The sequence below is a fragment of the Aptenodytes patagonicus genome, chromosome 2 (assembly GCF_965638725.1).
Source record: "Aptenodytes patagonicus chromosome 2, bAptPat1.pri.cur, whole genome shotgun sequence".
Classification (NCBI taxonomy): Eukaryota; Metazoa; Chordata; class Aves; order Sphenisciformes; family Spheniscidae; genus Aptenodytes; species Aptenodytes patagonicus.
In genome coordinates this window covers 54,010,646-54,037,442 of record NC_134950.1, presented here as the reverse complement: position 1 = coordinate 54,037,442, position 26,797 = coordinate 54,010,646, and the positions used below count along the sequence as shown (strand labels likewise).

General features: G+C 42.7%; 1 protein-coding gene across 1 annotated transcript in view; it reads left to right on the top strand.

Moving 5' to 3' along the window:
- Window positions 1-563: 563 nt before the first annotated feature.
- YES1 (YES proto-oncogene 1, Src family tyrosine kinase) overlaps window positions 564-26,797 on the top strand; it is a 58,439-nt gene continuing 32,205 nt past the window's right edge. The window contains exon 1 of the mRNA XM_076329881.1: window positions 564-740. The gene's annotated coding sequence lies outside the window, so the exon portion shown is untranslated. The remainder of the gene's footprint in view (window positions 741-26,797) is intronic.

Below are 26,797 nucleotides of genomic sequence, written 5' to 3'. Positions count from 1 at the left end.
TCGGGAGAGGCTTACCGAGGTCACCCGCCCGACACGGCGGCGAGCGGAGGAAGCACCTCAGCGGCTCGGCCGCCCCCCCCCCCCCCCCCCCCCGGATTTACCCCGACAAGGGTCCCGCGATCCAACCCCGGGTCCAGCCCAGGAAGACAAGGACGGGGGTAGGCGGCTGCCCTCGGCCGAGCCGCGGCCCACGCCTCGCCCCCGAAGCCGCGGGGCAGGGCAAGCCCCGGCTCCCTCCCCGCTGCCCCCGCACCGCGGGACCGCCGCGGGAGCGGCCGCTCCGCGCGCCTCCACCACGTTGGCTCCCTGCGCAGCGCCGCGGAGGAGTGGGCCGCCGCCGCCGCCAGCCCGGCTCCGCGGGGGCCGCCCGGCTCCTCCCCGCGGCCTCCGACTCGGGCGTGGAGTCCCTGCCCGAGGCCGGGAGGCGCGGCGAGCCTGGCCCGGGGCGCATGGGGCGGCTGCGGGGGCGGGGGAAAGCGCGCCGCGGAGGAGGGGCCGCGGTGCCCGCCGGAGAGCCCGGCCGTAGGGGCGGGGAGTCTCCTCCTCCTCCCGCAGCGAGGCTCCGGCTCCCCGCACGCACCGGAGCGCCGGGCTCCCTCCTCCTGCTCCTCGTCCCTCCTCCCTTCCCCTCCTCCCCCCCTTCCCTCCCCGGGTCGCCGCGGCTCCGGGAGGAGCGGGGGGGGCCCCGCTTCCTTCCCTCCCCCCCTCCTTCTCCCACCCGCCACGCCGAGGAGAGGCAGGTGAGGACCCGGCCGCGTCCCCGCTCCCCCGCCCCGCGGGAGAGGCGGCCGCGATGGCGGCGGCGCCCGCCGAGGCGCTAGGCCCCGGCCGCCCGCCCCCGGCCTCTCCCCGCCGGGCGGCCCCGCCGCCGCGCCGCGGGGGGGAGGCGTCCCTCACCCCCGGCCCCTTTACAGAAAGTTTCTCGGCAACTTTCTTCCGGGCCCGAGCCCCCGCCCGCGGGGCCGAGGGGTCGGGCGGCGGGCGGGCGGGAGCCGCGGCGTTGCGCGCCGCCCAGGGCTGGGCTAGCTGCGGGGGGCGGGCGGGCGGAGGGGAAGTAAGTTTGTGAGGGGAGGCCTCCGCCGCGCCCCCCCCCCCGCCGCCGGGCTCCCTCCGCGGCCCCTTCCCGCCTGGCTGCCGCGATCGCGGGGCGGTCGCTCGTTCCCCGGTGGTGGCGTTCACCGCCCGGGTTGGTGCTCGGCGTGAGCCGGTCCCGGCTCGGCTCCCGGGCGCAGGCAGCCGAGTGCCGGCACAGCCGGCCGGGGCCGGAGGATGTAAAAGGGCGAAATTCAGGAAATTGATTTGCGAGTCGCCTGTAGCTTGGCCTGCGTGGGGTTATTTTCTGAGAATTTTTTTTTTTCTTTTTTTTTTTTTCACTCCTGCATCGAGCAGGAACGCGACTGCTTTGAATTTCTGAGTCATTAATTTAAATGTTCAATCATCACACTTCATCAAGCCTCCTCGTCTTCCTTACGGTTAAGAAACATGTTTTGGACACGCGCAGGCCCCCGTTCCTGCGGAGGCTGCGCGTAACTTTCTGCGCTGTGTGGACCCGCAGGCTTGCTGTGCGTAAAGTTACGTGCGCGCATCCCTCGGGCCAAGGGCTAGCATGTCTTCGCCATTATACGGTATTACAAATACACGGGTTTATCGCATTCGTTTCAGAATGGTCCGTTCCACATGTCTGGGATGCATGTGGGTACGGGCCACTTTGCATCGGGAAAACTAGGTTATGAATATTTTGAACCTCATGGTTGTTAAGAAGGTGTATTCAGGCGTACCCGCTGGATTTAACCCTAAGCAGAAGCTGGTCACTAATTAGAAAATAGATTTTTTGATTTACTTAAACTGGCAGAATGATCCAAAACCAGTTTAAAACTTGGAGGACGTTGCCGAGGAAGGTGTATTGTCTTTCTCTTAATAATTCATAGACGGCTGAATGAAATTTCAGGCAAATTTTGCAAGCAAAATTGACCTTTAGTCTGGGAAGCAAGATACAAAAGTTTACCTCAGAGTCTTTTTCTTTCATTTTTGGAAAGTAAGCCATTGAAGAGGGATTTCTAATAAAATTGCCTTGTCAGTTACACTTGCAGTGTCGTCTTCAGTAGGCAGTACAGTTTTGCCATAACTCGTATATTTCTGCAGGCTTCATAGACGTAAGAACTGTTCCTTTCCAAACAACAAAATCTTGCACTTCCACTCGTGTTTCTGATGCATGTCTGTAAATTTAGCTATAGGAGGTTCCTGCTGAACGTGGGCATAGAGCGGAGCCTATGGGTGTGTTTTGCACAGCCAGGGTGTTGGGGTTGATTTCAGGACGAGGTGGCATCTGTGATGGGAACAGAAAGACAGCAGCACTGGCACTGTCCTGAATTTCAAAGAAAAAGATCCAATGATACCAGGCATGTAAAACAATACCAGGCGTGTAAAACGGTGACAATAGTTGGTAGCAGCGATTGCCAGTAACTATTCCACGGGTTTCATTAGCTTTATTTTCTCAGGAGGTGCAGCTCAAGTGCAACTGCAGCACCTGTGTGCCCGTCAGTCCCCCTAATAACTCTTCTGGTTGTTAGCTGATTTCAAATAAATTTGGCAGCAGAGGTCTCCCAGGTGAGCAGTTTCTACAAAATTCGTGGAAGTAAAGAAGCCAGGCAGAAAAAGAGCTGTTAACCTGCACACTGGAGGGTTCACGTCAACCCTTATCTCAAGCTGGAAATTGATGCAGGAAATGGGGCCTCACTGGTTTTGCTGCTTGCAGAGCTTCTTGTCCAGTTTTCGATAACTTTTTAGTATCTGGACCCCAGTACCGCTCTTTGAAATCTGAAGAACTTCATTTGGAATGAGAGTAGTGAGCCCAAGGTAGCTTTGATCTGTATTTCATATTACAGAGAGAGATTTTCAGGGGAATATTTATTACCGAACAACAGTTCTTTGGCTATGAAACAAATGAATGAAAGTATATTTAAATTGCTATGTTATTTGAAATCGCTAGAAAAATACTTGCTAAATCTTTGGTGTCCTGCATACTGTGTAATAGAATTATTGAAAAACTGCAGTGCACAATTTATGGTTTTTATCAATATTCATGTAGCAGAGCAGAGAACTACACTTCTGCACTAGAGGAATATTCCTTACTTTGAGCTTTGCGTACTTCCTGCAGCTCCCGAAGAATAAAGTCGGCACTCTGTTCACTCCAATAAATGATGGCCATCATGTGACAGTGATGTGAAAGTCTGCGGTGTGGCACGTGTCAGTTTATGTGGTCAAAGTTTACTTTATGAACAAAGTAGCTGCATGGTTTTACTTTTCTATATGCACTGTCTGTGGACAAAAGCGGTAAATTTTCAGTAGATAATTCCTTGTGTTCAAACCGTTAGTTAAAAGAAATATGTTCGTTCATCTGTATTCCCTACTTGGATCCAACTGTTTTGCCTCGTACTTTTATCACAGTTTGAGTAAGCTACTTTGATGTTCATTTAAAAATTGGTGTCAGTATTAACCCAAAGAACACTTTAGGAACGCCTCCTTATTCTGCTGCATCACATCAAGCAGCCTTTTCTAGATAGGACACTTTCTGTGCATACATACACAGTCCGTAGCTTCTGTGAAGCCCTCACGGGAGGTTTCAGGCTTCTAGTACTGGAAGTCCTCTGCTAGTTGATGGAACAGATTAAGAAACTACATTTCTCCCTCAATAGTCAAACTACTGTAACAGTATGGTTTAGTTTTTGTCCTGGAGGAACCATCTCTGAATACAAGTAGATAGCTCAGTTTTGGTATTTATTTCGGTTTTGTTCTCCTTGAGAATGCCAGTAGGATGCTGCTTTATAGTGATGGATTTTATAATGTGGCAGACACTATTTTTTTTTTTTAATACAACCTGCTTTATAGTTGCCATACAGTAACTTCTTTTAATCACTACAGTCCCTGACTGCAGTCAAACCAATGACTTAAAGCTGCAGGGCTCCAGATTTTATTATCAGTTGCCAGGTTTTGAAGGCAAACCTGGACAAATTCCCATGTGTATGCTGAATTTAGTAGGGAAAAAGTCATATTGAAAAGATACTGACAACTAACTGTAGGGCAAGTTTAATTTTAGGTTTTAAGAGGTCGTTCTTACTGCCATTTCCACCTATGGGGGTTTACCCTTAATGATGCCAGTGCATCAAAGCAGAAACTGGCACCAAAGCAAGTTACGGAAACAAGTGGGACTGCACCCTTAGGTAAAGTTAACATGCACGGCTGACTGCAAGATCAGAGATCAAGATGATAGTAACGTTAATGCTCGAAGTTAAGTAAGTAAACGCTATTACTTATGCATGAGTTTTGTTCCCTTTAGATTTAAACACGTCTTTAAAAATGTGAAGGATAACTGGAAATAGGATCGGAAATACTCTTTCCATTGTCATTTGGGGTAGGCACCTGCATAGGGCACCAGGTTTCACGCCGTGTCCTGAAAGTCAGTGGATCAAAGTCACACTCAGTTGAAATGAGCCCTTGAGCTGAGGGTCTTCTGCGAGGACTGCCAGCCCTGGCTTGTATTCGAGCCCCACAACCCAGCGGGATACTGCCATAGGGGTCGTCGGTAAGCGGATCCTTGGCCGCATTGACTGTTGTGGCCAAGACGGGTTTTGTTTAGATTTTTCTTGACTGTAGTGTTAGGTAATGTTACAGGGTATGGTTGGAGAGTGATGAGGAAGTAATGACCACTAAAACCTCAGACTGGCATTATCTGTAGTTCAGCTTCTTGAGTACTCTAAGATGTTGCATAGGAAATGAGATAACTTTTTTTGCTAACCTGGCTGTATTTTATCTTTGTATTTTTGGAAGGCAAATGCTATTATAATAGTGTTATATGAGACTCTAATAAGTACCTATATTGACTACATCTATATCTTAAATGTTTATGTAAATTTTGAGTTCTGATGGTGCTACTGAACTGCAAATAATTTGTCTTTCAAACTGGTACTTCAGGGGGATGAAAAACTTCTGTGTCTTAAGATACATTTTTCTGTGGTGTTATTCACATCAGAAGTCTAGAGAAGTTTGGGAAAAATAAATGATTCTTCAGAAGCTTCAAGCCACCCCTTCCATTCAGATTTTAGGATCAGCTAGACCAGGTACAAAAGCGAGTAACTTCATTTACTTGTATTGACAGTGAAGTTGTTGAGTAAACACACCCACATAGGTAAATTTTTGTAGATCAGGGCCTTTAACTTGTTTCTGGGGAAACATTCAGGAGCATTTTGTGGTGCTAATCAGATATTTAAAGTCAGTCTTCATGTTGGAAGACTTCGGTTCAATGGGGTTAATTTCCTTTGTTTGCACATGCCCAAAGCACATTCTAATCTTGCAAAACTGAGACAGTAATAGTGTCTTATTCATGGTGTGAATGACGAAGCATAAATGCAGTCGGGTCTCGGATATGCTTACCAGGACTGATGGCCCCGTAGCAAAAGAAGGGTCGGAGTGGAGGACGATGTTCGTATTCAGTCCTGTTCCAAATGTTTGCCCATAGTTCAGGCAAACTTTCTGATGGTGTGTGTAAAGTTCATCTTCAGGAAGAAAAATACAGTATCTGGGGTAAAGGTTTTGAAATTTTCAACCATACTTAATGCCCTCATGATTGTAAGAAAAGGCAGTGCTTGTGCGAGGTATTTAAAGAGTAATTAGAGGGTACTATGAATCTCTTGTGTATTGCAATTGTACAGCATTATAACTGTTTTGGCAGTCAGCCAGGAGAAGACGACTTAAAACAAATTAATACTGAACAATTCTGGTTTAATAAGTTATTTTAAGTATGGTTAGATAACAAAATTAATATTTATGCTTAAAATGTGACAAAGGAAAAATAGGTCTGAGTTATTATATGTATCTTCTTGCTTTTCAAGAACATTTTATTGGAAACTAAAATCATGACCAACACTTGCAACCACAAAACAATCAAAAAATTCCCCCACAACATCCTTCTCTCTAAATTGGAGAGGTATGGATTTGATGGGTAGACTGTCCGGTGGGTGAGGAGTTGGTTAGATGGTTGCATCCAGAGGGTAGTGGTCAATGGCTCAATGTCCAGATGGAGATTGGTGACGCGTGGCAGCCCACAGGGGTCCGTACTGGGACTGGTACTGTTTAATATCTTCATCAATGACATAGACAGTGGGATTGAGCACACCCTCAGCAAGTTTGCAGATGACACCAAGCTGAGTGGTGTGGTCAACACGCCTGAGGGACGGGGTGCCATCCAGAGGGACCTGGACAAGCTGGAGAAGTGGGCCCGTGTGATCCTCATGAGGTTTAACAAGGCCAAGTGCAAGGTCCTGCACCTGGGTCGGGGCAACCCCCAGTATCAATACAGGCTGGGGGATGAAGGGATTGAGAGCAGCCCTGCCAAGAAGGACCTGGGGGTACTGGTGGATGAAAAGCTGGACATGAGCCGGCAATGTGCCCTCGCAGCCCAGAAGGCCAATCGTATCCTGGGCTGCATCCAAAGAAGCGTGGCCAGCAGGTGGAGGGAGGGGATTCTGCCCCTCTACTCTGCTCTGGTGAGACCCCACCTGGAGTACTGCGTCCAGGTCTGGAGCCCTCAGCATAAGAAAGACATGGACCTGTTGGAGCGGGTCCAGAAGAGGGCCACGAAAATGATCAGGGGGATGGAACACCTCTCCTGTGAAGACAGGCTGAGAGAGTTGGGGTTGTTCAGCCTAGAGAAGAGAAGGCTCCAGGGAGACCTTATTGCAGCCTATCAGTACTTAAAGGGGGCTTATAAGAAAGATGGCAGCAAACTTTTAGCAGGGCCTGTTGCAACAGGACAAGAGGGAATGGCTTTAAGCTAAAGGGGGGTAGATTGAGACTAGATATAAGGAAGAAATTTTTTATGCTGAGGGTGGTGAAGCACTGGAACAGGTTGCCCAGAGAGGTGGTGGATGCCCCATCCCTGGAAACATTCAAGGTCAGGTTGGACGGGGCTCTGAGCAGCCTGATTTGGTTGAAGATGTCCCTGCCCACAGCAGGGCGGTTGGACTAGATGACCTTTAGATGTCCCTTCCAACCCAAACTATTCTATGATTCTATGATTAAAAAAAACTTCCAAAGTCCTTCTGTATACTTGTCCTTTCCACACTCTTCCTGTTTGGTTTTTACCAGCTTAGCTTGTTTAATACAAATACTCTATTTTGCCAGCAACAGTACGCCAAAGTCCAGAAGCTGAAAGAGACTGCCAAGGATAGCATGGCCACAGGCTTTCTTGGTTCTTAGGCTCCCTTCCTGAGCATCCAGTATTGCCCAGTGTCTCAGACGGTGGGGACCAGTGGTGGACCTCTAGTCTGACTCAGAGGTATTTGGACTAGATGGACTATTGGTCTGATTCGTAACAGCTGGTCTTTCAATAGGCTTAACTTAATGAACACGTGCCTCAAAGATGAGCAACACTGTTAAGGTTTGGGTCAAAGCATGCTCCACTGAAAAATGAATATAGAATTAATGTCTAGAAAATATTCTTGTTTTCAAAATATACATTTATCTGAAACTAGCATTCATTTGGCAACCAGTGGGAAAGAAAACATTAACAAAGAGCTGTGGTTGAGGAAGGAGATCTGAACATAAATACAGAAGTTCTATATTTCATTGTAAAGTGTTTAAAACAAATCAATAAGTTTAGTAGTACATCTTCCAAGTTATTTTTTCAGTTCTCTTGTATCTCCTTTCTTTGCCTTGATTATGATACTGTTTTTCTGAATGTCTGCAGTTTGAGATTAAAACCTTAGTGATTTCCAAACAGAGGCCTTCAGAACCATATTAACAGGCAAAATTGGTAGTGTTTCAGTTAAAAGTTTAACAAGGTTAGTCTGTGAGAAACAGAGAACTGAGTGTGACATGTAGGTCTGAAATTTGTATAAAACAGTGGTCTCCAAACATCTTAAAATTAAAGATCTGCAGCAAACCTAATAGCAAACTTCACATTTTAAAAATCTGTAAAGATGTGGCATTTACGTTCATGTGAGGACTAAGCAAGGGTGAGATGAAATGGGAAGAAAGCTTATGGTGATAAAAGCGAGTGTTTTGTGTCCCCTTTCCTGTAACTTCTTGAGCTGAAAACAGAATGTACCAGCAGAATATTTTACTACTTCTGGTGTATTTGTGGATACGTAGTATTTAGTATTTGTGACTAGCTCCGATTCCTGTAGTTCAGTTGAAGTACTCCACATTTCCTTAGAGGTGTGAACTTATTTTGGTGCTATTATGAAGCTGCAAACATATGTAATAGTGCATCTTACACACTTGTGGGTAATTTTTCTTAATAGAAAATCTTGCAATACTTCAGTGTCAAGTGAACCTGAAAATATGGATTTTTTTTTTTTTTTTTTTTCTTTTTCCTAATTCAAATTTATTCAGGGCTTAGGTAAGATCTGTAGGGCAAAGACCATTCTCTACTTTGTGTGATGACTAGCACAGGTGAGTTGTGTATCATTCCTGTGAGAAGGCTGTCCCATACTGCATGGAGATGGAGAACTTGTGGTTTTCTTTGTTTGTTTGTCTTAAATCTTAACAGTGCTTCTCCTCTTTGATGCACATGTTCGTTAAGTAAAGCCTACTGAAAGAACAGCTGTCATGAATCAGACCAGAAGTCCATCTAGGCCAATATCTCTTTTTTTATTCTTTTTTCTCCCCCCTCAATTCAGGAGAAATTCTTAATGTCTCAGGTAAAAGTTTTTGGAAGTTTAGTTAAAGGGAACATTTCAGAATGGGTTCTTTCAGCCACAGATGGTAGTTCTGATTCTGCCTGTTTTAAATAAAAAGTACTCAGGTTTTCTTCCAGCAGTAATATCTTAAAATGTAAGTGTGCTCTCTGGTTTCTGAGGCATGTGATAATTGGGATTTTTGCCAAAATATGTTCTTTGTTTTTGTTTTTTGGGTGTGTCTCCCCCGCCCCAAGTTCTAGGTAGAAGAGGCATTAATAGAATGACAAAGTTCTGAAAGCAAAGAGAGGGGGAGGTTTTTTTAACTGATACTGATGTTAAATATTTGTTTAAAGGATTATTAAAGGTTATGATAGCATTGGCCAGATCAGCTCATCCGTACCTAACTGAAAATCATGCATTGGAGAGAGAAAGAGAGTATACTAGTTTCACTGTGGACACCCATGTTTAATTCTGTTTTCTTACTAAAGTTAAATATTCAGGAACACTTACAGCATAGAGCAAAATACTATTCCTTTTGAAAACAATTACCCATGAAGGAAAGAGAAGGGAAAACCAGGATAATTCCTGAGCTGTTACTACTAGTCAGTTGGGGAAATTCTCCTGAGTAAAATTCCTTTTCTCAGCAACCACACTTTGTCAAGCCTGAAAAGTAAGTATTGTATTAATATTCTTTAGGGGGTGAAAAAAAGGGTTAGAGTTTGGGTTTTGGTTTGGGGGAGGGGTTTGCCCTTTTTTTTTAAGTGCTGTGGTTTTCAAATGAGTGAGCAAAATGCAAGTACAAAATCCTCAACTTCAGAAGACACAAAAATTAAATGCTGACTTGTATATGGCTCTAGAGGCTAAGATGCAACAGTAATATGGATACCTTTTTTTTTTTTACTTTCAAGTACAGTTCTGTACTGTATTTTAAGTACAGTTATACACTTAAAACAATAAATAATAGTGGTTGAGGTTATTTAAAGTGATAAGCTTTCAGAATAGCTTGCTGAATAATTATATATATTATGTAATTTGCTAAAGATATCAACCTCCTTTTTCATTTTAGGAAATATTTCTTAGCTTGTACGCTGTAGAAACCTGTAGAACTGATTGATTCAGGCTATCGTGATGTACGTAAAATGAGACAAGTGATAGTTTATAGATGAAAAATTATTTCCCTGGAAACGTTTGACTTGTTCATACAAAGTAGGTGTATTTAAATATTCTGGAATTAATTTGCATTGGTTATTAAATCTAGGGCTCTGATTACCTCCCCCCCGCTCCTTAGCTTAGGTGTGACATACCTTCAGAATACTATCTAAATTTGGTGCATATGTGGTGAAACCATAGCCAAGTAAATACGAAGTGACTTACATTAACAGGCATGAAACCTTGATCTTCTATGGTTATTTTAAATTATCACTTTAACTTAGTTTTGCACTTGTGCTTCTTCATTCTTTCCCCAAAGAAAGAGGCTGAGTCTTACTGGTCAGTAAAATACATTGTCTCTAACTATATATTAGGTTTACACTAATCTTGTTAGATTTTTGCCAGGGGCATGGATTTTCTGCGTGTGTTTAATAATAAAAGCATCTTAATAATTCTTTTAAGCTATATATATAATTATTTAAGCAATGAAAGCTCAAATTATATACAAGACTTTTTTTCTTCCTAATTTGTGTTCAGTGGCATTTGAATGGAAATTCTGATTGAAATTCGTATAAATAAGCAGCATTACATTTTAAGGTACAAGTTAATAATATGTTGCCTTTTAGATAAGAATATAGAAGGCAATAATTCTAAAAGCAAAACACTTTGTTTTAAATCTGATGGATTTATTTACAAAAGGGAATCTGAGCTTTAATTTGTTAATTAATTTTGGTCACCAAAACCTCTAAGGTGTTAGAATGAATAGATCTCATACTTGCAAGTGTTGTTTTCTTTGAAACTATGAACAAAAATCTCTCCTCTGTCTTTTAACCTTATCATCCCTAAATGTTTCTCAGATTCTAATGAACCAATATCTAAATAATTTTAAGTGGGGATGGGATCTTCTACACTTGTAACAGCTTATGTTACTTTAGGTATTTAGGTGCTCAAATTCTGATTCCAGGTGGTTATGATGAGCTCTGCTGGTTTGGTGGTTTGAATTTGTTTAAAATTTTGGTGGCTAACAACATAGTTTGAATAATTTTAAAATTTAATATAGATTATCCTAACAGTAAATTTGGGTCTTAATATAAAGTGATGTTACAATTTTAAAAAACATTTCTTTCTCCACTTCAAATATTAAAAACCAAAAGCCATTGGAAGGGTAACTTTCCATTCTAACATGGCATGGAATGTTAGTTAGCATATGACTTAATTTGGCTGTGCAGGTTTGTTGTATTTTATTTTTGCTGTTATACAAATACTTAGAAGTAAACATTGTTTACTGCATTATATGTAGTATAGTATACCCAGGTAACCAAATAATTTAGATGTCTGAGTCAAATCATCTTCAGAATGACAGAGTAACCTGCCAAAACTTTTGAGCCAGTGGACTAATCACAGTGTAAGACATTCTTGAGGAAGCCCTAACTGCACTGACAGGGACTTGAAAAGTTTGTGTTATTGTTGCATGATTTCTACAGCTTGGAAACCATGCCATTAAACTGTTGCTTCTCTTAAAATGTTTCATAGACTTGGGGCGTTGTTACTTCCCCCCCCCCTCAGTTCCTCTGAAACTGAAAAGACAAGGCAGATGCATTAGATTGTACAGTTTTACAGTCAGAAAGTTTGAATGGGATTATATTATTTTTTAAAAAACCTTGCCATGTAAAGCAACTTTTCATGTGCTTTAAGCTGAAATGGAAATTAGACTCTCTTCCATTTTTTAATTGTTTGTTTCATCAAATGGGTTTTTTGTTTGTTTGGTTTTAGCTCATTAAGAAGTGGAAAAACCTGAACCTATTTTTATTCACAGATATTTTAGCATTGCTGTTCTAGGACCTGATCCTTTTTCACACTGAAGTCAAGTGCAGAATTCCCCTTGACTTCAGGGAGAGCTGGATTAGCTTTACACAAAAGGACCAAATTGTCCTCTGGGATAAATGGAGGCAACTCTATTGAAGTAGACTTCATTGGAATATAACATGAAAACAAAGGAGTGTTGCCTGCCTTTACAGGCAATGAAACTGGATCTGTTAGCTCAAACAGCTAGGTTAATTTAGCAGTTGAATTGAAGAATTTTTCCTTTTTCAGTTAGATAGTACAGTTATACTAATTCACTGCATTGAGCAGCGTATAAGATGTCACTTATTTTTGACTACAAGTATTTTATAGAAGCTAGAATCTGTTTATGAACTCCTTTGTCTATGTGGCATAAGAATTATCATGAGAAAATTCAAACACTTTCTAAACTGTTAGCACATGTTCAAGCAGTTTATCCTTAAGTAGCTGAAAGGGATCCACGTACCGTTTAAATTTAATAAGCTTTATGTGACAAGTTGGGTGAGCTTTGGGGGACTTTGTTTGTATTTTCAGCATCAGGCTGGCATCCGGAGTGGCTTTCTGTAGTCTTGCTGAGGTGGGAAGAGGGCAATCCATTTACGCCAAAAGTTGGACTGGATGTTATCCCATGTCTTTGCCAGTGGTGTGCAGAGTAATCCCACTGAATTCCACAGTAGACAGTAGTAGCACCTTTGGCATCTTTGTTTTTTATGCTTTACACAATGGTATCTGTATTGTGTACACAAGCGATGAAGAAATAGTGCTTGAAAAATGAACTCAAATATAGTGATTACTGATGTAATACTCTGCTATACTACTTATAAAATGTATCGTTTGTCACTCTTGCGTATCGAGTTTTTCTTTCGGTGCTTCTGGTATCTGTTGGGATCATGAATTAATTCAGCAGTCTGTGTGATTATTTTGACCTAAGCACCGCACGGCTTTCTTGTACTTTCTCTTTGAAGTTTCACAAAGGGAAGGGGGGCTGGAACATTGTAATCTCTTTAGAATAATTTGAGAATTAGTCCTTAAATGCTGCTCTGTGTTTCTTTATTAACATTTAACATGTGAAGTAAAGTCCCCTCCCTGGGAAGAATGCAGATCCACAGAGCTCTTAGCCATTTAGCATGCATAGCTCTGCAAAAAAAAATCCACAAATAACTGCTTGTGCAATATTTAGCTGGTGTTAAGGGTTAAGTAGTAAACTGAAATTCTCTGAAACACTTGAGGTGCTAAATTTACAAAACAAGACACAAGAACTGTTTTTAAGATTAGTCATAGTTAGGAAGCTTATTGAACCACCAGCATCTTCCCGGAAACATCATGTACTTTTTTCGTCTTCAGCTGGCTTCATCTATTCACGGTCTTAACTGCTTTTTGGTTTTTAGAAACTCTGGCTGCAACTTCTTTGTGACTGAGGCGCATTGTCAATCAGTCCAGTCCTCCCCATGCCAGCCAACTGTCCCCTTAATGCAGCAATTCACTTGGATGAATGGTGCTCATACTTTAAGGAGACAATTGCCTACCAGAGAGGGTGCCAAGTTGATTTAACTTTGCACAAGTGTGAAAGAGTTTTTAAATGGATGCTGTCAACTAGCGTTGGCCCAGGGCTTCAGCTGCCTGAAAGTTGTTATAATCTGATTGGGAGGATGTCCAAATTTGTTTAAAATATTTTAGTCAACCACTTGGCTGCAGAGAGCATTATACCCCAGAAACTGTTGTCAGACGATGGTCCTTGGTCTGTCGGAACTACAGCGGACGTGTCCTGGCCAAATGTACAACACGGCTTTTAAAATGGACTCTTTTTTGGCAGTACATCACTAAATTGGTGAAAGAATACGGGATTTGTGTTGTAATCTGCTCTTCCAGTTCAGTTTAATGCCACAGCGTGTGTTTGAAACACTTAGTCGGATGTATAATACAGTATAAAACCACAACTGTAGCCTGCCATTACTGTAAGACTTTCAGAGCTGAGCTACCATTTAGCCAAACCAGCTACTGGATTACCCGTTAGAACCGGACAGAATTGAGGAAAACTGCATCGCTGCTTTGCTGGCCAGAATTTTTTGATGCATTTTTAGTGGAAGTTGAAAGGATGCTTACCTTCTAGGTACACCATCACTTGAATGCAGAGGGTTTGGTGCTGTGCATTCTTTCTTCCCTGGTAAGTGTAAGCACAGGCCTTTTCTTAGCATAGTTTGAGGTCTGATATGTCTTCACTGCACTTCCGAAGGGAAGAGAGAAGGTGAAAAAATTTAAGGAAAAAATGTGTGGAGAAGATGCTCCCTGAAATTCCCGACGTCTCTGTTTCAGGGAGGCCAGGAAATCTGAGAAAAGGAGCTACTTCTGTCAAGAGCCTGACAAAATACGGGAATTAAACTAGACACGTAGAAAGGATGCTATTAACAAAATGCTCAGTTTAAAGGAGAGAAAAATTCTTACAGGCATGATGGTCAGATGGTAGTGAGTGTATTTGGGGGTGGGGAGGAGGGTGTTTTCCTTGCTTCTCTGAGATCATTAGGCCATTACAGCTGCAATAACGTTGCTACTAGTTTAGATACATTTGTGGAGAAAAAAGACGCATTGTTATTTCAGTGCATGGCTGGAATAAGTAGTTTGTTAAGCAGTACCGTGAGATTGTTTTAAGGACATCCCAATTAGTAGATATGTAATTATTAATGAGTAAATGTATTGTATACATTAGAAAAAAATACTTAGATTGGAAAAGATGAAGAACAGGACCTAGAATAACTTCCAAATATGAAGGTGATTGGGAGTTGTTAGCATAGCATGGATTTATGAAGGGGAAATCATGTTTAACCCACCTTCTGTGATGAGATAACTGGCTGGGTGGATGAGAGCAGAACAGTGGATGTTGGTTATCTTGACTTTAGTAAAGCTTTCAGCACGGTCTCCCATAGCATCCTCATAGACAATCTGATGAAGTACATACCAGGTGAGTGAACAGTGACAGGGACTGGAAACTGGCTGAACTGTCAGGCTCAAAGGGTTGTCATCAGTGGTACAAACTCCAGCTGAAGGCCAGTCACTAATGATGTACCCCAGGGCTCAATACCAGGGCCAGTCCTATTTAACACCTTCATTGCTGACCATTGCTGTGGTCACACAGAGGTGCACCCTCAGCAAGTTTGCAGAGGATACGAAACTGTGAGGAGTGGTTGATAGACCAGAGGGTTGTGCTGCCATCCAGAGAGACCTCAACAGACCGGAGGAACTGGCTGACAGGAACGTCATGAAGTTCAATAAAGGGAAATGCCAAGTCCTGCCCCTGGGGAGAAACAACCCCAGGCACCAGTCCATGCTGGGAGCCACCTGGCTGGAAGGCATCTTGGCAGAAAAGGACCAGGGGGTCCTGGTGGAAAAGATGCACATGAGCCAGCAATGTGCCCTTGCGGCAAAGGCGGCCAGTGGTGTCCTGGATGCATTAGGAAAAGTGTTACCAGCAGGTCAAGGAGGTGATCCTTCCACTCAGCACTGGTGAGGCCACACCTGGAGTACTATGTCCACTTCTGGGCTCCCCAGTACAAGCGAGACATGGACATAGTGGAGAGAGTCCAACAAAGGGCCACTAAGATGACTAAGGGTTTGGAGCATCTCTCCTATGAGGAAAGCCTGGGAGAGCTGGGGCGGCTCAGCCTGGAGGGGAGAAGGAAGGCTCAGGGTGATCTTATGTGTATAAATACCTGATGGGGTGGAATAAAGAGGACAGAGCCAGGCTCTTCTCAGTAGTGTCCAGTGCAGGACAAGAGGCAATGGGCACGAATTGTGATACAGGAAATTCCATTTAAACATAAGAAAAAAATGTGGTGGTTTTTTTTTTATTGTAAGGGTGGTGGAACACTGGAACAGGTGGTCCAAAAAAGTCACGGAGTCTCCATCCTTGGCGATGACTCAAAACCCAACTGGACACAGCCCTGAGCAACTTGCTGTCATTGACATGGCTTTGAGCAGGGGGGTTGGAGTAGATGACCTCCAGAAGTCCCTTCCAACTTCAGCTGTTCTGTGATTTTCATGAAAGAATTTGAGGGCCACAACAGTAACAGTGGTAGTTGAAATGAAACAAAACACAGGTGTTGAAAGGCAGAATATTTTTGTTTGTTGTTTTGGCAGCCAACTTTTTTGTTGCTGTTGTTTCTACCAGCTTTCTTATGACAACTTGGGAAGAGGGGAGATGACTCTTTGCACCTGCAATGGTCTCTGCTTTCTGCTATTAATATCAAGTCTGTGTATGGCTTTATTGGCCATTATGTCCTCTCCCCACCCCCGTGGCAGCAAGTGGCGAGGAGTTAGGTACTATTAACTTCTGCCTGGAAGACTGAGCTGCAGGAGAGGCCTTTAAGTCAAGGAAATATTTTAATCTCATATTTGGAAAGGTGGTTTTTCAACATCTGTGATGATGTCATTTTTTTTTTCTTCTTAATGGTGTAAAAACTTAGAATGTGAACGCTACACTTGCTCCAATGGTCTCTTTACCAATGCTGATAAGGTGTTGGTTTTGTTTTTTCTCTGTACGTTTGACTAAACGTATTGAATTGATGAATCCATGCTGTTGTTCTGTTGGTGTTAGAACTACAAACTTCTGTTAGACTAATACAAAATACAGAGGTGAAAAAGGAGCTGAAACAGTTGCATATGGATTTAAACACACTATTATGTTTAACTTTAATGGATTACCAATAGAAATATGGTCACAATGAAACCTAGCATTTGAGCTTGCATCACAGAAAGGCACCTGATCAGTTTAGTAAGATGGGACTCGTTCGTTTTCAACTCTTTGTCTTTGGACTTACGAATAGAAAATAAGATAAAAGTCAACACTATGCTGAAGAAAAATTGGGTGAACTTGGACTTGAAATTTAGAGGGCACTTAGAAACCTTGTGAAACAAAACTGCAATTTCACGCAATTGGTGAGGATAAAAATACTTGTGTATATTGAAAATTGGCTTGGTTTAGTCCTTGTCTCAAGTTGCCTGGTTGTTGCTTGTAATTTCCGCAGAAGTTCTCAATTCCAGTCTTCTAGCAAGACGTTAAAAGTTATACTTCCCTTTGAACAATATCTCATTTGCAAATGAATAACTGTTTTCACAAGCTCATTTGTGTTTTCTGGTAATTAGGACAGCTATTAAATAGTTTAATGGCTACTACTGCACAGGAGCACATATTTATGGAACTATCATTTACAGACTGGAAAGATGAGACTTCTTTTGATACAACTAAATGTTTGTAGTATTACTGTTACAGTAAATCTTTATCATGTACTGATCTTCCCAAAGATACTGCTTAAACCTTCTAAGGAAAAAAACCCCAACACTCACATCTCTTTAGAGGGGCTTGCTTGTGCACTTGGAAGTACAGCTTTCCAAATGGCAAGCAAGCAAGGATCATTGTACTGTAGACAGTAAGCAACAAATACATCTAGTTAAGATATAAATTTATTTATGTATGATCTGTAATGTCTTAATCTGCATGTGACACTGCTGCTTTTTTTTTTTTTTTAAAAAGACTTCAGGAGAGATCTGGGGAACTACAGATCAGTAAGCCTGACAACTGTACTAAGTAAATCAGTCGAAATAATAGTGAAGACAACGTGGATAAACGTGATAAATTGAGGAAGAGTTAAGAGCCTGCTATGAAGGGATGTCAAGTTTTGCAAACTCACTGCAGGGTTTTGAAGGCAAGCACATGAATAAGTAAGATCTGACAGAAATTGTTTACTTGGATTTCCAAAGAGCATTTGACAAGGGCCCCCACCAAAGAATTTTGAAGAAACTCAGCAGCCATAGGATAGGGGGAAAGGGCTTTATGTGGTTAAATTAATGTCTAAAATATAAGAAATGGAGAATTGGAGTAGATAGGGCAGAGAGGGGTCCTGGGTAACAATTCTCCAGGGTTATGTTAATGTTCAAGTTCATAAAGGATATAAAAGCCAAGTGAGCTCACAGACTTTACTGGTGGGTAGTAGATGCAAAGGCAGATCCTAGCATTGAACAAGGGCTTGACAGTGCTCAGCAAACGGATGTTAAAATGGCAGATGAAATTTCCCATAAATAGCTTCATGTGGTGTATTTGAAGGTAGGGAGGAGCAAGCTTACCTTTGCATCTCAAAGGATGAGCTCAAAGCTGACTATTGCCACTAGAAACGGTTAGGAAAAAAAGGGAGAATAATGATACTGTTTAAAAAAAAAAATTAAAAATTCAATTATTTCATCTAGTTCTGCCCCACTCACCCATATCCCTGTCATTTTTTCAAAAAGAACGTAGTTAAAGTTTTAAGGAAGAGCAAATATGAAACAATTTCTGTAAGAGGAGCAGCATGAATTCATTAGGGTAGAAATGGCGACCAAAAAGTGGTGTGACAGAATCCTGTAAAGTGTTCAATAGCCAACAGGACATAAATAGGGAGTGTTTATTCACTGTCTTTTTTTAGTGCATACACACTTAAAGGTATCTAATGAAACTAGCAGCTGATGAATTGAAAACAGGCAAAAGGAGGTGGTTCTCGACAGAACGTGTGATTAAGCTATAGAATTTCTTGCCTCAGGAATTTAAGGAGGCTAAACATTACATCAGTGCAGAGGGAAACTGCCGTTTCATGGAAGAAGAATCATCAAATGCAAATACCTATTCTTGTTCAGGAAATCCTGCTTCTGCAAACTGTTGGGGGCTCAGGGAGTATTCTGGGGAAGTATTACTGTATATTTATTGTGTTCTTACACGCTTCACTTGGTACCTATTATGGGCTGCTGTTAGTGAGAGGGTATTTGAATGGGCATGGACCTTTGGGTCTTGCTCAGTACAGCCATTCCTTTTGTTGTAAAGCCTGCCCCCCCCCCCCCTTTTTTTTTTTAATTTCTCTTGTTTTCCAGAATCCTTTCTACCAGTAGTGCTCAAACTTTGGCCCCAAATGGGGCGCTAACCTATTTAGGGGGTGTTTTAGGGCCGCTGGCTACATATTCTTCTTTTTGTGTGACCTTGTGTGTGCCACCAAAATATAAAATCTCCATGAAGCAAGGGTCATGTTCAGGGCAGGGTTAGGACTGCAGGTACATGTCAGTTGGCTTAATTTCCTATGATTTTGTCCTCTTACTGCTGCATAGTATTTTTTTGGTCATGTAGTGGATGCACTTCCAATCACATTTCTCTCATGCACTCCTTGCACAATAGAGGCCCTTTAGGGAAAGAGGTGTTTTGAGGAAGAGGCCTTTTTGAGTGGGTATTGATCAAATGCATGGTTGGGGCTGTCTGTGGGCTGGTTATTTCTGCTCTCCCTTCAGACTCCTTTGCGGTGATTTTGTATTGCCCTTCCCTCCCCTAGACATGCTAAGCCTCCTGTTGTATGTGACCACCTTATTGATAAAAATATACTTTATTTGTCTCTGGAGTGGCTATTGAAATAATCAAGGGACCTCTCTACTTGTAAATGGAGAAGTAATATTAACAGGACATGGTGCTGGACAGAAACACTGCATTTGAGAAGATTCATACTATTTGAAACAAGAGGCTGCTATTTAATATAGCTGCCCTGTTCCTTTTGTTACGATGGCAGCTGCACAAATCACAGAAGATTTTTACTGTTTGGTTCAATCTTAATAGATTATTTTGATTTAGTAGTATACTTTACTGTGTCACTGATTTTTGAATCCTGCTTTCTATAGAAACGTTCTTAAAGTTTAGGCTGAGTTTAGGCAATTAGTAGACTTAGTAATATATTTTCATCCAGTTATGCATCATTTTATGAAGATATGGGCTTCTGGATAGCTTTCTATATGTGGTTACATTATTTTAAAATAGTTCTTTCATATTGAACAGGTGCTAAAATTTGTACAAAAATGTCAGATGTGTGGGGGTTTTATTTGAAAGGTGTGCTTATTTTTCCAGGAACAGACCACTAACTGCTGTGCAAGGGGAAAATGGTGACTGCTAATGTTTACATACAACTTAAGCTAATTCCAGATGCTAATTTAGGGCAGTGTTGCTTCTCACCTTGTTGAAAGAAAACTTTTCAAGCCTAATTTTTTTTTATTCAATGATAGAAGACAACCATTAGGCATGCTGTGCAGTGTAAACTTGAGCATTAGCTATCGGGAAACAGGTTGGTGAACGCCAGCTTTGGCTGCCTATACGTGAGCTAGTTCTGTAGGCTCCCTTTATAGTCAGTGGAGAGAAACAAGCACTTTCACTGCATGATTCATCTCACCCCCAGATGGATGTCTAAATTTGGAAGATGAATTCCACCTGAAGTCCATTACTGAATATAAATGTCATTAGTTTAAACTAGGGAATTATTTAAAAGGACACTAGCTTGACTGGCACTGCAATTGAGTACACGGCTTTTTTTTTCTTCCATGAATTAAGTTTCAGAGACTTAAAATCAGTACTCTCTAGCATGTTTCATATTTTGTGTTGTTTTAAGCTGCCGTGCTTTTATGGCAGATTTGAAACTTAACAAGTAGGGTATATTCACATTGCCTAATTTCTGAGCGTATAGCTCTGCAAGGCTATCTGACTAGTCTTGTTGCCAACTGGTTTGAGTTTTGAGGTGGGGGGGATGATGACAGGGACTAGCATAATGAGAAGAGCAGGGCATATAACACAATTTTCTTCCTGCTCTAAACTTTCTGTTAAATGTTAAATGTTGAAAAAAAAAAAAAACTTAGATGTTCTTAAAATCATTGCTCCTCTAGAGGAGCCTGTGTCTCTCCACTGGTTGTACAGGAAGCCTGTGTAAGATGATCCAGCCTTCAAATTTTCAGGACCAAAGGGTAGACAGTGCACATACCTTCTTTAATTTTTGTTTCTGTTTGTCTGGAGCAGACACTTGGAATGGCTGGTATCCTTTTTAAGTACTTTTCATGCTGTGCCATGCTTGCTCACTCTGCCATGCTTGAAAACTCTTCATTTCCCACCCCCCTTCTTTTTTTCTGTTTATAGGTCTTGATTTCTGTCAGTGGCAATCTCCTGTTCTTTCCTCTTTCTTTCCTTTTGGGACTCTGCTTTTTATGTCATAATTTCTGGCAACTTTGTCCCCTTGATCACACTGATCGCATCCTGTCATCAGACTCTATCCTTATACCTGAAGCAAAACTAAGAAATTATTACAGTCCCATTGCTGTTGTACCACTTGTATTTTTCTATCCTATTAATTGTACTTATGTTCAGTTATATAGGAAAGGCTGATGGAGCTCTGTCTCTAATGTTTTTTTCACACTAAAGTGAGTCGTTTTTTATTTCTGACATCAGCCTGAACATTCTAGAAAAGTAGTTTGGGATTAGAAAATAACTCAAAACAACATTTCAGGTTATGTATACCATAGAAACCTGTATTCTTCAAACATTTTCCTCTACCAGATACAAACACGGGGGAAGAGCAGTTCCTCACTAGGAGCTTAGGGGAAATCACTGGTTGGAAACTTGGAACTGAAAGGTTATTGGGGTTCCTAACTGGGAGAACTGGATGCTGTATAGATATTGCGTGGACTCCTTAATGGCACCAACAAGGATATAAAACAGTTCTCTGCTCTCTGACAAAAATAGCAGAAGTCAGAAGTCAGAGCTATGACACGCACCCAGGCACTCCTAGAAAAAAAATGCTTTCCCTGCAAGAGGGGACATAAGAGGGGAGAGCACCTGAAGAGCAGCACAAAGGAATTCCAGCCACTCCAGCCAGTAAGTCAGCTTCATCGGGGGCCCAGCTTAAATGCCTCTATGCAAATGCACATAGCATGGGGAATAAACAAGAGGAGTTAGACACGTGCACACACCTGCAGGGCTATGACCTTATTGGCATCACGGAGACATGGTGGGATGGCTCCTATGACTGGAGTGTTGGGATGGAAGGATATAGGCTCTTTAGGAAGGACAGGCAGGGGAGACAAGGAGGGGGTGTCACCCTCTGTGTCAATGACCAGCTGGAGTGCATGGAGCTCCGCCTGGGGATGGATGAGGAGCCAACTGAGAGCTTATGGGTCAGGATTAAAGGGAGGGCAGGGACAGGTGACATTACAGTGGGGGTCTGCTACAGGCCACCCAACCAGGAAGACCGAGCGGATTAGGTCCTCTATAGATAGATAGGAGCAGCCTCACGTTCACAAGCCCTGGTCCTCATGGGGGACTTCAGCCACCTTGATATCTGTTGGAGGGACAACACGGCAGGGCATAAGCAATCTGGGAGGTTCCTGGAATGCGTTGATGATAACTTCCTTCTCCAAGTGGTAGAGGAGCCAACGAGGAGAGGTGGTATGCTGGACCTTGTTCTCACCAACAAGGAGGGGCTGGTGGGGAATGTGAAGCTCAAGGGCAGCCTGGGCTGCAGTGACCATGAAATGGTGGAGTTCAAGATCGTTAGGGCACCGAGGAGGGCACACAGTAAGCTCACTCCCCTGGGCTTCAGGAGAGCAGACTTTGGCCTATTCAGGGATCTGCTTGGCAGAGTACCATGGGATAAAGCCCTGGAGGGAAGAGGGCCCCAAGAAAGCTGGTTAATATTCAAGGATCACCTCCTCCAAGCTCAGGAGTGATGCATCCCAACAAAGAGGAAGTCAGGCAAAAACGCCAGGAGGCCTGCATGGATGAACCAGGAGCTCCTGGACAAACTCAAACACAAAAAGGAAGCCTACAGAAGGTGGAAGCAAGGACAGGTAGCCTGGGAGGAATATAGAGAAATTGTCCGAGCAGCCAGGGATCAAGTTAGGAAAGCTGAAGCCCTGATAGAATTAAGTCTGGCCAGGGACATCAAGGGCAACAAGAAAAGCTTCTGTAGGTACATCGGGGATAAAAGGAAGACAAGGGAAAATGTGGGCCCTCTCTGGAAGGAAACAGGAGACCTGGTTACCCGGGATATGGAGAAGGCTGAGGTACCTAATGACTTTTTTGCCTCAGTCTTCACTGGGAAGTGCTCAAGCCTCACCGCCCAAGCCGCAGAAGGCAAAGGCGGGGACTGGGAGAATGAAGAACCACCCACTGTAGAAGATGATTAGGTTTGAGACCATCTAAGGAACCTGAAGGTGCTTGAGTCCATGGGACCTGATGAGATCCATCCACGGGTCCTGAGGGAACTGGCGGATGAAGTTGCTAAGCCACTATTCATCATATTTGAGAAGTCATGGCAGACGGGTGAAGTTCCCACTGACTGGAAAAGGGGAAACATAACCCCCATTTTTAAAAAGGAAAAAAAGGAAGACCCGGGGAACTACAGGCCAGTCGGTCTCACCTCTGTGCCTGGGAAGATCGTGGAGCAGATCCTCTTGGAAACTATGCTAAGGCACATGAAAAATAAGGAGGTGATTGGTGACAGCCAACATAGCTTCACTAAGGGCAAATCATGCCTGACAAATTTGGTGGCCTTCTATGACAGGGTTACAACGTTGGTGGATAAGGGAAGAGCAACTGACATCATCTACCCTGACTTGTGCAAAGCATTTGACACTGTTCTGCATGACATCCTTGTCTCTAAATTGGAGAGACATGGATTTGATGGATGGACCACTCAGTGGATAATGAATTGGCTGGATGGTCGCACTCAAAGAGTTGCGGTCAATGTCTTGATGTCCAAGTGGAGACCAGTGTCGAGTGGCGTTCCTCAGGGGTCAGTATTGGCACCGGCGCTGTTTAACATCTTCGTTGGCAACATGGACAGTGGGATTGAGTGCACCCTCAGCAAGTTTGCTGATGACACCAAGCTGTGTGGTGCAGTTGACGTGCTGGAAGGAAGGGATGCCATCCAGAGGGACCTTGACAGGCTTGAGAGATGGGCTCATGTGAACCTCATGAAGTTCAACAAAGCCAAGTGCAAGGTCCTGCACATGGGTCGGGACAATCCCAAGCACAGACACAGGCTGGGCGGGGAATGGATTGAGAGCAGCCCCAAGGAGAAGGACTTGGGGGTGTTGGTTGATGAGAAGCTCAACATGACCCGGCAATGTACACTTGCAGCCCAGAAAGCCAACTGTATCCTGGGCTGCATCAAAAGATGTGTGGCCAGCAGGTTGAGGGAGGTGATTCTCCCCCTCTATTCTGCTCTCGTGAGACACTACTTGGTGTACTACATTCAGCTCTGGGGCCCCCAACATAAGAATGACATGGACCTGTTGGAGCAAGTCCAGAGGAGGGCCACGAAGATGATTAGAGGGCTGGAGCACCTCCCCTATGAAGACAGGCTGAGAGAGTTGGGGTTGTTCAGTCTGGAGAAAAGAAGGCTCCAGGGAGACTTACTGCGGCCTTTCAATATATAAGGGAGCTTATAAGAAAGATGGAGAGAGACTTTTTAGCAGGGCCTGTAGTGACAGGACAAGGGGTAACAGTTTTAAACTGAAGGAGGGTAGATTTACATTAGATATAAGGAAGAAATTTTTTACAGTGAGTGTGGCGAGACCCTGGAACAGGTTGCCCAGAGAAGTTTTGGATGCCACATCATTGGAAGTGTTCAAGGCCAGGTTGGATGGGGCTTTGAGCAACCTGGTCTAGGGGAAGGTATCCCTGCCCATTGCAGCGGGGTTGGAACTAGATGATATTTAAGATCCTTTCCAACCCAAACCGTTCTATGATTCTATGAAAAAACCCAGTAGTCTCTACCAGTTGGGAATGGCTGAATAATTCTCCCCATCCTTAGTCTGGCAATTTAATGCTAGGTGTTGTATGAGCAGGAAGTGCAAACCTGTCAGTTTGTGTGATAAGGAGCATTTGCTGAGCTCTCCACTTGGTATCGAGTAGGACTTTGCTTGGGGGCAGTCTCCTTTCTTCATACTGAGTTACAACAAGTATTTGGTAGAAATATGAAGTGCTACATACTCCTTCCCTATAGACTGTTCCAAGGAAGTTACTTCCTTCTGGTTTTTCCTTTCTTCTTACTGTGTATTTGGGGTTTAGTGCTGTAGTGTGCAGATCTTACCTGTCTTTAGACCAGTCACCGGTGAACTATGCCACTCCTCTGGTGGCTGAAGGTACAGGGATTTACTTCTACAAATACTGCTCAGCCTCAGGGTTATCACTCTTAGTATTATTCTTTGTGAATAGCAGTGGATTCTGGCAGTGAGCAGTCCACAAATTGCTCCAAACAGCAGAACCTGTTTTTCAGGAGATACATTTCATGTTTAGTCTAGAAGACAGTGTTTAAAAATATGCAGAATTGATTCTTAAAGCTAACCTGTGGGATGATAGTATTTCATTGCTTCCTGCTTGAAAGATGACATTTAGAAGCATTAAGTTTATAAAACTGGTGAGGACTTAAGGAATTTTTTAAGTTTAGAAGATTTGAGGCCTAGCAAAGAAATCCTATTTCTGCTGGATAGGGAACACCTCTAACTTTCTCTCAGATACAGCTTCCTATTTAAGCTTATGAGAAGTGAGAAATATGAGTTTTTACGTTTTTGTAAACCATTCGTTTAGATCAGTATAAGAAGAACCAGAACACTGAAATGAATAAGAACAACACTTAAAGGACTTAAAATAACCTCTCCCCCACCCTCCAGGAGAGACATGGAAGAAGGCTTTCTTCCTTTTGTCTTGTTTTATGGGAACATGATAAAATAGAATTATTTAAAATGTTTGTATTTTTTAAATTTGCTTTCAATGAATACTTGGTTTTATTGAAATTTTCAGTTGGAGCTTGTCAAATCTGCAGCGAGGTACATATTTCAGCTCTTTTAAGCGTGCTGCTTATTTTTGAAGATGAGAAGTTCTGTCATTGCAATGTTTCTATCTTAGGCAGCATTAATTCTTTTTAAATATTGTTAATTTGTTGTTTCCTTCATTATTACTCATAACTTAAATCCTTCTGACTTGTGACCAAAATTTAAATAACTCGTGGAAGTTACTGAGAAATAAGTTGTTTGACATGCACACTCCTGCTGAATCCCTAATATCTTCCCCCCACCCTTCAGTGTTTCTACCTTTAACATTTAATTAAAATGGAAATTGTCCTTCCTTCTGGCAATACTTTCGGAGTTTTGACTCCAGAGTATTGCTAAAAGCTCTGCTTACTGGTTAGGAACAAGAAAATTTGCTACTAAACAGTAGTCATTTAGCCTAAAGAGAATCTTTAAATATACATTGTGTACTCCTGAAAACAAGGTACCAGAATGATTGAGAACACAAAATGGCCAAGGCATTTTACTTACCTATTTAGAAGAGTGTTATCTGAACCTGTCGATAAAACCTGGAGGATGTCTTTGTGCTGTGGTGTACCCTACTACCTAACTATAGGTTAACAGTATTTACCTACATGAAATATGTCAAAACTATTTTCTATTGCTCTTTTCTTTGTTTTTTGTTTACTAACATTCTGTTTCTTTTTTAAAGAGAACTCATAGCAGTCTAGTTGTTGCTCTACGATCTCTTCACTCTTCACACCCTTCTTTCCTCTATTCCTGTTTCATTTTCTGTCCTGTACAGTGGCTAACTTATCAAAGTTATCAGTTCTGTTCACTTTGCACATCTTTGGAGAGTAGTGACTGATAATGTGTTCTACGTGCTGCTGGCTAGTTCACACTTGGATTGTGTTGCCTGCGTGGTAAGGAGTAATCTGAGCTGGAAAATGCCAAATTAGAGGGAAGGCCCGTTGCCTAATATGGAAAACCTTTTAAAAAGATGAACAGAAAACTGATGTCGTCTTTAATGTATCCTTAGAAGATATCTGAAGACGTCACCTTTTTTTTTGAGCTGTATTTTGATAAACCTCCCCATCACAGGAAATGCTGAGATAGTTCCCCTTTGTTTCACTCCATTAAATAAGAACACCCTCAGGAAAGGTTCGTCTTGTCTTTGACATCTTTTTCAGAAATGCTTTTATGAGTTGTGTCTAAAGCCCTTTCTACAGTTTTAAGTGGTAGAGGAAAAATCAGCAGAAGATGAGTCTAAAGGAAAACCGACAAGGAATAGGAAGCAAACGCTATGTGGTTTTCCATTCTATACCATTATTGCAGGCTTGGTACACCCTGTACATGTCACTCTAATTGCTAGTCTGGAGCTGGAAAGAGTTGAGTATTTTGATTCCTTAGACAAATGAAACAACATGAATGTAAGGGAAAGTAACACCTTGTTTTTGAAAGCAAAGAATTAAGTTTGGTTTTTTTGGTTTTGGGTGGTTTTTTTTTGTAGCGGGCTCACAAAA